The sequence below is a fragment of the Cygnus atratus genome, chromosome 1 (assembly GCF_013377495.2).
Source record: "Cygnus atratus isolate AKBS03 ecotype Queensland, Australia chromosome 1, CAtr_DNAZoo_HiC_assembly, whole genome shotgun sequence".
Taxonomy (NCBI): Eukaryota; Metazoa; Chordata; class Aves; order Anseriformes; family Anatidae; genus Cygnus; species Cygnus atratus.
Window position 1 is genome coordinate 13,222,165 of NC_066362.1, and position 12,869 is coordinate 13,235,033.

The 12,869-nt window shown below is 34.5% G+C and overlaps 1 long non-coding RNA gene across 1 annotated transcript; it reads right to left on the minus strand.

Annotated features, from left to right (window-relative positions):
• Positions 1–9,633: 9,633 nt before the first annotated feature.
• On the minus strand, positions 9,634–12,714 carry LOC118249520 (uncharacterized). The gene is made up of 2 exons (XR_004779116.2): positions 12,586–12,714; positions 9,634–9,871 (listed from the first exon to the last, which is right to left on the minus strand). It is a non-coding gene; the product is annotated as an uncharacterized LOC118249520 (long non-coding RNA).
• Positions 12,715–12,869: the final 155 nt, after the last annotated feature.

Genomic DNA, 12,869 nt, shown 5'->3' on the forward strand with positions numbered 1-12,869 from the left:
TACACAAATAAATTTAAAAATGCTAGATGCATGCATTTGCTTAACTGGTTCCCTGAACTTGGACCATGTAAATGTTATTTACATCTTCTTTCCAATCCAATTAAACTTAATAGAATAGTATAAAAACTCAATCTATATCTTAACAATTTTAAGCTTTGGTAAAAATCCCATTTCCCTTCTATGTGAAGCAATAAGATGTAATTAGATTTAGAATAAAAAATGCATTTCATATGACTCATAGGTCACTGACACATTAAAATATAGTAACTTGCCTTATCTGATTTGCTGAAAAGACTATTGAATAAATTAGACCTTACAAGACTACTTGCATTTGCCAACATCTCTCTTATTTTGGACTAAAAAAAAAATCATTTCATTTAATATAGTTGGAGCAATAATGAATGGAACATTCTATGGTTCCAGTCCAACTTCTATGACAATTAAACAAAACTGTTCGCTCAGACAATCTTCAAAATGTTGCTGAAAAGCAAAAAAAAGGAATAATTGTCCATGTCCTTGGCATATACTGGAAAATATTTCCAGTAGAAAGGATTATGAAGTAAAGGAATAAACTGACTGCAGAGATTTTCATGTCTCCAATACTTGCAATTTTTCAGATCACTAAAATCAGGCTAAAGAAATGCTCACCAAGGCTAACGTAGGTATAGCTTGCAAAGCCTTGACCTCCCTACTAGTCCTATGACTCTGTGATTCTTAGTAAGGATTTACACTAGTGTTCCTAACAAAGTTTTATGGGCTTATAATAAAAAAACAAGTGAATATGTTTAGTTGTGTTTATTGTGTTTGAAAACATACCTATGTATTATCCCCATTTTTTGAGAGGAAAGGTTAGATTACAGAAAGTCTGAATTAGTTATTCCCAGGAATAATGGAAACTGAAGAAAGAGCTGAAGAGAATCTGGATCTGTCAGTTACAAACCTAAACTCAAATTATACTTTTATTCCTGGGTATATTATCATGTCCCTGGCAAATACAGCTGATCAAAGCATAAAAATGTCAGTAGACTTGGTTCAGGTCTGAAATAGGCAGAAATTCAGAATTTACTAGATTTTAAATAAAATAACATTCCCAAAGAAAAATAAAACTAAATCTAAGTTTCTGATCTCTCTTCATGTTGTTTTATTAAAATGAAAACCTTTTCCTTCCCCAGAGGAGCTACACAAATATTCCTTTGATAAAGGATTTTTCCAAAGATATTCCTGAGTTATCCATAAAATGTATATACTTACCCAAAATACAGCTTCATTAAGTTTCTGCTGTAAAAGTTTCATGCTTTGGCACATAACTCTTCCATCATTTAAACAATTTATTTGTGGCATTAATACACAAAACAGTACTGTATTATGAATATTTAAATGTTAGAGAAAAATAAGAAATTTTGTATTATTATTTTCCATGTTCATTGGTGCAAATTAAACTATCTATTTAAAAGAGATCAATGTTCAGGTATAATTTTCTGTTTATAGTTAGAAGTACTTCTGCTACCAAATTACACCTCTGTTTTAATACATACAATTAAAGGGAGAGCTAAATTAGCATATGAAACAGAAATAATGTGTGTGCTTGTGGGAAGGCTTGATCTAACTGAAACTGTCTTTTATCCCTCAAATCCACTCTTCGATTGATCAACTTTATCCAGCAATTAAGCATATTAAAGAAACACTTTACTCTCTGCATGAATCTTTCTATGACCCATTACTATAAAAACCATTTGTCACATGAGTCTAACCCATATTTATTTTAATAATCCTTTTGAACTTCTAAAAAATCAAAATTGTAAAAGACTGTGGGCTATGGTCACATAAGAATATGCCTGTAAAAAAAAAAAAATTGAATGTTTGAGAAATGAGAAAAGAGCAACTGGGCCTTAGAATTAGAAAATACTCATTCTTATCTCTTTTATTGTTCTTATTCCTTAGAAAATCTATGAGAGGATTTCACTGCAACATGTATGTTTATTTACATGAATACTGCATAAATCAATCATTCTACTTTTACACTGATTAATATAACATATGAATGCTTGGAAGAAGGAAGCAGCTGAAATGAAATTGCAGCAAATTCATAGTATAGACATACTGAGAATACAAAATTGAATAGAGTTATACAGAGATAACTAAGAAAAAACGGGTTATAACGCATGTCAACATACTGACTAAATTGGTTAGACTGCTTCTTTGCATGGTCATATGGCAGCTTTCTTCTCTGGATGTCTTAAAATAACAGTTCTTCTATTTAATGCTGATGTTATTTGGATCAGTAAAACCAAAATGTTTACCTCTTTATTGCTTTATGTACAATAACACTATGCTTTAACTGTAACTATTCATTATTAGTGTTGATAGCACTTTTCAAGATGTTTCAGTTTAAGAGTAATTTTAGGTTCATATGCGTAATCCTGCAGAGTGTTAAATAATGCAGAGTTTCTAAGGGAAGACAGAACAAAGGTACACATGTCCATATTAAAAAATAAAATTGTTGTCAGAAAATCTTTATCGAGTTATTTTCATTATTTAGTATCCTTGACCTCTGCCTAAACATGTATCAGAAAAGTCAAGTAATGCAATTCAATGTAGCATAACCAATACAACAGAATGTCAATATGACCATTTATTCTATAAAATAATATTTAACAGTATCTGTTAGAATTAGAATGACAGTTGTAACGGGATTTAGTTTTGCTGAGCTACACTAAGGTATAGAGATATGAATCTATAAGACAAGTATTTTAAATATATCCACATTTTGAATGTTTATTACACTTTATGTATAAAATAAAGCAATTAAATTTTCAGTGTATTTAAAATGTGTAAACTACAACCGAATGAATCTGTAAGGTTAGTGAATTTAAGTATGCTGAGAAACACTTCAGATAGTCTGTCCTGTGTCCAACACAAGTGTCTGTGTTACTAAACTGTTCAAACATTCCCTCATACATATTTAACGTTTGCCATCTAGTTCTTCCTGGAAAATTTCCTGGTCATGGTTTGATAATTAGAACAATCCGGGGACCATATACTACAGGCAGTCTGCATGTGCACCCCAAGAAACATAGATAATTTACTAACATAAATACAAACCATGCCATTATAGCTGGCTGCAGTGATCAGAAATACTACCAGACATACTTTATCTACAAATAGTTATCCTGTGTCAATGCACAGTTTATTCACTTCATTATTTAATGATTTTATAACACTATTTAGTGGAATCAGAGTAAGTGAAACCAAATAATGCATAGAAAAAAATATATTGAAACTGGATCCATGTTCATATGGAACTTTTTTTAAATTATGACAAAATATGAAAAAGGTACTACCTGTTTCCTACCATAACCCTAGATGCTATGTTCATCTCCCATTACATTAATTTATGGAAGATTGCAAATCAGTATCAATAGAAAGAAATGCAAAGTGTCACATTCCTGGCATTAGGTATAAAAACATGAGAAGACTTAAACACAGAATTTGAATATTTGGTATTGGAAAATTTGTCCACAGTACAGAGTTAATGCAAACGTTCAATGATTTTTACCAGTTGTTCACTATCTAGTCCAAAAAGAGTGTTCTGAAATCTTTGAGTATAAAAATGGATCAATACACATATTCCTTCAAAAAGGAATTAAGTTATACTAACAATATTATTATCCTGAAAAGAAAATGCATCTTTTCTTTATAGTTAATAGATTATAGTTACATGTTATGATACTTAACTTTATTATTGAAGGATTAAGACCTTCGTCACTTTCATTACAATTCAATTACAAATTACAGCAGACATTTTAAAATGTTTACAAAATGCAAAAACAAATGACCATGTTTAATGCTACTCTCAGAGCTATTTTGAAATACTGTGTACATCACAGTTCAACATATTCAATGTCTTAGTCACTTCCTATCAGATTATACTACTTTGTTTCTCATCTTCATAGAATCATAGAACGGCCTGTGTTGGAAAAGACCTTAAGCATCACCCAGTTCCAACCCCATGGCAGGGGTTCCACCCACTATATCAGGTCGCCCAGGGCCACATCCAACCCGGAATTAATATTTAATTAACAGATATTTCATATTTTCAGCAGTTGAAGCAATGTTTCATGCTGTTGCGGACAGGCCATGGCATGTTCAGGTAGGAAACTGTTTTGTTTTAATTTTAAAATACAGATAACACACTGCAAGTGCCAAAATTTAAAAAGAATATGTTGCGTTATGCATCTGTGAAAACTATGGAAATGAAAAGTATTTACCGGAGGGCCAAAATTAAAAGAAAAATCAAGTCATTTTTCAACTTTTAGGAAAGACGTCATAAATAATGTAAACAATAAAATCTCATCATTCAGGCTGTTGATGCACCCTGTGATACGAGTAATTCTGTTACTCCCTGGGAAGGATACAATAAGAGCACAAATCTGCATCACTCACTGTAACGATTTTATCTGCTACCACAATGTATCTAAATCAGCCTGAGTGCATGCAGAGTATCTGGGCTCCAGACAACTCCTGAGATCCCTGCTGATATGGGCCCAAAGAGTAAGGATTTATTATCCACCTCCTACTGAAAATTCAACCAGAAGTGACAATTGCACAGAATATGTAAGCAAGATAAGTCCCTGAGTGCCTCACTGGTTAACCCTATGAAATGAGAGTTTCTTCACATTGCAAAAGATGCATAATTTTTTTAGCATTAACCATGACTTTATCTATTACATTCCCTTCCCTCCTTTTTTTTTTTTTTTTTTTTTCCCCATCAATCTTTCTTTATGTTTTTCTAGCTCCCATATAAATAGATCAGCAGTTTCTTTTGTGGTCAGTTTTAATCCAGTGATGAACGTGGCAATTTTCTGACAGTGATTTTACAGAATTCATACCACAATAGAACAGTCCCTTACCAAAGGTTCTATCAATGACAGCAGACCCAATTAAGCTGAGCTCTAAGACAATTATATAGTATAGACTTTACCTGTAACACAAAATTTAATACATATTGAATTAAAGCCTTCCATCTCCTTCCTGTACAAAGCTCTTTCACTACCTGAGATTTCCCTCCAGGTGTCTGCATAGCTATGAACTTTTCTTCATTTTTTTCTTTTCTTCCTGTTCCCTTACATTACAATCTCAGAAGTTCTTCTCAGTATTTAAAGTTTTCTCACAGCTTATTCCTGATTATATCATAAAATATCAGACTTCATAATATCAAAAATTCAAAAATATCAGACTTCATAATGCATGTTTACAAATGAAACTGCATTCTTGGATGAAGTCCAGCTAGTAAAAAAAAAAAAAAAAGGGTACTTCATCTTCTTAGTGATTCATGTCAAAGCAAATATCATTATAGTTTGTTCTCTTCACTCTTCACTGTTCTCTTCACTCATGGTCTAGAATTTGTAATCACAAACAAAATGTTTGTGTATTTACAAACACAATTTTTATTGAAACACACCTCAACTCATCTATATGTGAAAGTTAAAGCAGGAGAGGAAAATCAGTTTCACATGAGCTGCAACAACAGCTGAACATGCTTCAGAAAAGGGTAAGAACATACAATCTTACAATATTCAAATTTAATGCAAAACTCTAAACACTGTTTTCCATAGAGTAAGCGAAAAATACATATACATGCTTTTTCTCTTTTGTCAGCTACAGACTAACCATAAAGTAAACAAGATTTATTTTTTATTATTTTTTTTCTTAACAGTGGGCAAAAAGTCTGAGAAAAAAACACTTCCTGTAAAACACATTTTAACAACAACAACAAAATAATCAGATGGCATTTGTAGTCTGTACTAGTTGCATACATTTTGATAAGTATATTTTAGTGGCCAAAGCTTGTTCCATTTAAGTCAATCTCTACTCTCTAAGAATACAGTGTAAGCAGAATTAAATACTGAGTCTCTTTTATCTTGTGCTGTGATGACTTCACTTACAAGAGTGAAAGAACACACAGGGAAGAGAAAAAATAGTACAATTAATGATTTATCCATGGTTTGTATAGGTAATACATCATTGACTGCAATGATGTTATAACAAGTAACACTACCTCAGTTTAACTACCACATAAGTAAAGGTTTTTGAGGAACATTAAGTAGAAGTCATATTCATTATGTATTCTTTAGATAAAAAAAAAAAAAAATAGATATCAAAAGAAAAGGATTTGCAATGTTTTTAGAAAGTACCTCCAATATCAGTCTCACTGTATTTGCAGTATTGCGTGCCATTAATATTTATATTCAACATGCAGTCTACACAACAAATGGCATCAGCATTTTGAAGTTCAAGTTCAGTATTATAAACCACATAACATACACACAATTTAATACATACCATAATACAGAATCTATTCCCTTTTACATTATTTCTCTGAGCTTTTCCTCTAAAAATGTAAGCGGGTCTTCTGGATGCAAAGCAATTACACCACAAAGCACAGCCGGCAAAAAGAAACTTCAAATTAGTATCTTTGTGTTAACAGTAAAGAAATGTCTAGATATGAAAATATTAAAATAAATCCAAGATTACCAGCTTCTTTTAAAATATTGTAAAATAGAGGCATTTATTCTTATCACTAACCTTTAATTTCATTTATATTTTAGATGGAATATTGCATGTATCATCATATTTCAGTTGCTAGACTTCAAAGCACTAGGTTTAGGATAGTAATAAAATATGCGGTATTTCTGTAACTACTCCTACTAATAATTTCATTTTAAATGTGCATTAAAAAAAGAATATTTGTGAAATTGGATACTTTTATTTTTTGATAAAAGGAAAAAAAAAACACGCACACAGAATTTAAAGCAAGATTAACTCTGTGCAGCTAAGAATATGTTGAATTGGGAAACATGACCAGAAACCAATCTTGTAACAAATACTGAAAACAAAACAAAGTTTATAGTAAGATTTGCTTTTCAAGATTGTAACCACACTACTTTGCATTACATTTTAGGAATAATGCACAATAACTGATTAACTATTTTTCTCACTTGCATTTAGCTGTCTTCAGCTAAAGGATGTAGTTCATTTATTTTTGGGTTGTGAGCTCACATACAGGAAGAACTGCTAAATTATATTGATTTTTAAAAGCATATAGGCGAAGTCTGGTTATTTAAATGAATATTTAATAGAAATGATAAATTAGAAGGATGTTTTCCAGGTAAAAATTTCAGAACATGACTGTGTATTTTTGATGAAACACCGATCTACATTAATGCAAAAGATTTTATCCTGGGACACATTGTTATGCTTATATTTCCCTCTGTTGGTTACCAAGAAACTAGCTTTTAACAGTTACCACAAAACCAACACCTGAGTTTTTAGATTTTCTTCCAGCCCTGACACTTAGAAAACTACTTTTCTTTGTCTCAGCCCACTTTTCACTACTGTCATTCTCCATGGTTCAGCTGGATGGTACTAAATCTCCTTGTCTCAATTTTGCCATTCAGTCTGGCCTAGTATCTGTAAGCTCATCACCAAAATTCTGATGATGCAATCTCACTGTCCAGTTACAGCTAATTTTCCCAAACCATGTCTTTTTACATATGCACTCTGGGAGAAGAAATACTTCATTTTCTAACATCCATATTGATTCTATTACTGTAATACAACTGATCTATGTAACGATAAAACTAAATATTAAAAACAGGAAATATCTGGAGCAATTCCTACATATTTTACATACATACATACATATCCTACATCCTACATATTCCTACATATTTTACATACATACATACATATCCTACATCCATCAATGCGGGAATGTAATGACTTACTGTACAAATTCAAATGATTTGTGACTTTGCAGAGCAGTTTGGGGTAAGAGATCACTGAGAGTTGGAACATAGATGCACATTAACAGACCTTTTTGGCCATGCGTATGTGTTGTATTTTTACATGCCTACAAGTTAAGATTACTAATAAAAAGGCAAAGCAAAATATTTATTTATGCACAGACACAATGAAGGGCAACTATCTTCAATTTACACACCTTAAATATTTAATAATACTAATTAACACACTAATTACAACCATAATATCTATTCAGGGCTCTTAATAAAAGTTTAATTTTCAAGGTATATCTCGATGGTGGATTATATTAAGAAAATATTATAAATCTAACACATGGTTGTAAATCATGACAAATAATACCATTTTAAATAATATGCAGGCAGCTATATAGCATTCTTCACAAATTCTCCTGTGGATAGATTTTCCAAAGCCAATCCTAAGGTTGTTCAGCTACTCCCTCTCCTGGATCAAGCCAGGATCTGTCTGCCATATGAGTCCCAATTTATATTATTATGAGCTTTACTTACTTTCTTTTCTTTTTAACTTTTCAAAAGAACACAAGCAACTATTTTTCCATTGGAAGTTATGAAAGATCTAACACAGAAAATCCAAAATATCCAACAAGACACTGGACTACAAGGCCTCTATTTAACTTATTTGAGAATTTCTCTATAAAGCCTAGGTAAGGAAAGGAATTGTAGCACATGGTCTTGTCATTCTCATTCAGGTAATCTTCAGTGATAATTGGGCCAGGTGTGAAATTTAAAAAAGAAAAATTAGTCCAAATCTGCATGTCTGGCTATTTCTATTAGACTTATTAGGCACAGCACCGCCAGCCAGTAAAGGGAAGGGATTGTCCTGCTCTGCTCTGCACTGGTGCGGCTTCACCTCCAGTACTGCATGCAGGTTTGGGTGCCACAGTGTAAGAAAGGTATAAAACTGTTAGAGAGTGTCCAAAGGATGTGTCCAAAGATGTACAAAGTGTACAAAGATGGTTGGAGGGCAAGATGTATGAGGAGTGGCTGAGGTCCCTGGGTTTGTTCAGCCCAGAGCAGAGCAGGCCAAGGGGAGGCCTCATGGCGGCCTGCAGCTCCCTCACGAGGGGAGCAGAGGGGCAGGCGCTGAGCTCTGCTCTCTGGGGACAGCGACAGGACCCGAGGGAACGGCATGGAGCTGGGACAGGGGAGGGTCAGGCTGGGTGTTAGGGAAAGGTTCTGCACCCAGAGGGTGGTCGGGCACGGAGACAGGCTGCCCAGGGCAGTGGGCACAGCACTGAGCCTGCGGGAGTTCAAGAAGCGTTTGGACAGTGCTCTCAGACACACGGTCTGATTTTTGGGTGGTTCCATGTGGAGCCAGGAGTTGGACTTGATGGTCCTTGTGGGTCCCTTCCAACTCGGGATATTCTATGATTCTATGAATTCTTTTTTAAAAAATCAAGAAAACTGTTGAAGTACATTTATCAGTTATTTAGGTCAATCTTCCTATGAAGTGCCTCTGTTCAGCAATCTGACAAAGGTCATCTGTTGTTTAAAAGTTCACAAAGAAAAAAAATTGTTTAGCATTCAATTTAATGCTACACAGCTTAGTAATGGAAGAATCATTTTAAACCCCTTTTCTGCATGCTTTTAGCAGCTGTTAAAAATACATTCATACCTACATATGTAAATATATTCCTACTTCTTATTCATGTGTGAAATAGAAAGCTATTAAGAATCAGCAGCTGAACAAAAATACCTGATATCCAAGAAGCTTTACAAACTCTTTAGCTGTGACACTTTTTTGCCATTGAAATGACCTCAGTACACAGAACAATAGTTTTGTTAACAGACATTGCAACAGTAACTTCCATTTATTTTCAACACAAAAAATAACGTGACAGGATGGCATGGGTGATAACTGTCAGCTGTGCCTTAGAAAACACTCTCTAAGATGACAAAGGAACATCCATTTCTTGTATATAATGTTTTCCAAAACACTCTCTAAGATGACAAAGGAACATCCATTTCTTGTATATAATGTTTTCCAAAGCAAAAGAACTTTTCATAGTTTCAAGATCTGTGTTCTATGCCTAAAAAAACAAACAAACAAAAAAACAGGTAATCTAAATGCAACAGATTCACTTTTACCAACAATTCTTAACAGTCATATATTTTCTTTATTTTCTCTTACTTCTAGTCCAGGACAAATCAACACAGCTTCTTCATAGTAATTTATTAGAGATATGGCAATTTTTAATCTTTATGATTCTCCAAAATCCCATAAACTATCCAGAATCAGTAGATGCCACTGAGTGTGGTTTAGCTAACAGCTCCTGTTGCTTTCTTGCAAACCTTCATAATCTGCAGTGCTTTTCCAAAAACACTTATTAAAATGAAGAGGCTGTATCCTGTCAAATTTTGGAAAATTAACTAATGAAGGTCCACAACAAACTTTTTTTTTTTTTTTTTGCGTGAAGATTGGATAAAAGCCCTTGACCTTTGTTACTTTTGATGTGTTGTGACTACTGCAACTCCAGCTCACCAGTAATGATCTTACAGTGTCTGTGTGTTTTTAATGTCCATTTGTGTTTCTTACATCCATTTGCTGACTCACCAACTGCTTAGAAGGCACTTGGGCAGAGAACATCTTTTGATATACGTACAGCACCAAGCACAACATAATATCCCAAGTCATTACCAAGGTTTCTAAGCCTTACAATGATGTTGACTATTACAAGTAGTAGTATGTGAGCTCAATGTAAAAATAAATAAATAATATATATATATTAATTTTGTTATTTTGTTTTGTTGGTACAAATGTGTTAGGTCCCATCGTCACACTTGCAGTGCTGATGACATGCTGCTCGTCGCATATTCAAATTACTCTACTGTTTACATTTTAGATCTACCATGACACCTTACTTAAATGTCAATGCAGGATTATAATTACTTCATGTCTACCTGCAATAGGAGAATACATTGTAAACCAGATGCACTTTAGCAAAGACAGTAAAAGCTTGCATCCCTGGGATGAGTTCCAGCAAGGTGGGCAGCAGCCTACAGCAGATTACCACTGATAACTACCACTGATAACAAAATTGATGCAAAAATGTGACAAAACAGTTGTCAGCTTTATCTATTCTGGAGACCCAGGTCTGGTCTGCTGCTGCTGCTATTCCTGAAAGCAGAAGAGAAGGAAAGAGGAAGGTGTGTGAAACAGAATGAGGCAAGGTTATTATTATTATTGTTATTGTTATTGTTATTATTTTCCCTGTCTTAATAAACTGTCTTTATCTCAACTCACAGACTTCACTTTCCCATTTCTCTCCCCCATCCCAGAGAGGGAGGGGGGAGGGTGAGCGAACGGCTGTGTGGTGTTTGACTGCCAGCCGGGCTAAACCACAACATAGTTTACCTAACTTTTTATGGTTATAGTTTAAAAGTAAATCTGGATGGGATCTGAAAGACAGAGATCACACAGGAATGAAAGAATCAGACGCAGCAGGGAATCCCAAATTATTTGGACACAATTATTTGGACTCCAACTGTGTCTGGACCATGTTCAAACCACAACCTAATCATAAAATGACTTAAGCAAATGTCCATTTTATAACTCCATATCCTTCTTAATTTTGAGAATATTTACATAAATGTTCATAGATCTCAGTTTAGCTTTGACGTTCCTTAATATAGGAACCAGTATCATTTAATTTATCATTGTACCAAGCATACTGTAACCTCATAAAGAAATGAAAATATAATAACTTAAAAATATGACTGGGCATTAGTGAGCATCAATATCTAAGAAAAAAGGGAAAAAAAAAAAAAAAGATTAAAAGATCTAACAGAGACTAATTTTATAACTGGCTCTTTCCCTTAAGAAACTCCCTTTAATCTGAACCTGAGTTCTTTCATTTTTAGTTTATTAACTTAATGCTACTATTGCTATAAAGGTATTTATAACTTTTGCTTGGAAATGTAAATTACAGCTATTTTTGAAGTGCCGAATCAAGAAATACACCGTATGCATAAGATACATTTTATCTTATGTTTTTCTGAGCTTAAAACAAAAAAAAAAAAAAAGAAAAAGAAAGAATGATCAAGAGAAGGATTCTCATGAGAGGTACTCAGTCTGCTTGGCGTGCTGCTCCATAATTATTCTAATTGGCTCTGTATTTTTTATGACTGTTTCCATGGAAATCCTGGCTGTAATAGCTGCTTGCAAGTGGGGTCTATTTTTGGTATCTGAAAAGTATCAGGATGACTCTTAAACTGCTTTTTTGTATTGTTATTATTCAAGGAAACTGCAAAAGGGCTGCTGCAGACTTTGAACTAGACAGAGGTGAAACTGACAGAGGTAAAAAGGGAAGAAACCAAAGAAATATAGAGAATAGGGAAGAATGCTGAAGCTGGAAATACAAACTATTTGCTCTGCCGTCCTTCATGTTGTGACATGGTTTTACGCCCTAATGTTTCATGGAAATTTATTTCCTCCTGTGTCAATAAGCCTCTAATCCACCAATACCCAAAACGTGGCCCACTGCCATTTTTGACAGGCCATAAAATACGCAAACTACACACAGTGCTCAGCAAGAAGGAAAGTACACAGCCTCTGAACACTCCAGTTTCCTCCTGAAACCTAAAAGCATTTCCATAACCAAACCCAAAGAACTTTATCAAATCTTGGAAGGTGCCAAAGCAGCTCAGTGCTCCCTTCCCTCCGTGCTGACGGGGAAGCTCAGGGTCCCGCTTTCCCGAGGTGTCCGGCTCAGACGCGGAGCTGAGGCGAGGCCGCCGCCATTACCTCGTCGGTGGCGGCGGCAGAGGCAGGCCCGGAGGTGCTGAGGGGCGCCATGGCGGCAGGCCCTGCGGGGCTGCGGGCGGCAGCCGGGGCACCACCCGTCGGTGTCTGAAGTAAAGGACAGCAGGCAGGGCGAGGGAGTGGTCAGCAGCACCCCAGGGGCGAATATTTTCAACGCGTTTATTTCTAATGTGTTGGTGTATTTTGTTAAGACTTTATTATGTTTGTTTTTAGTGGTCTCTGTAAACAGACGCATAGTTAAAAATAAAAATAATAGCAATAAAAAA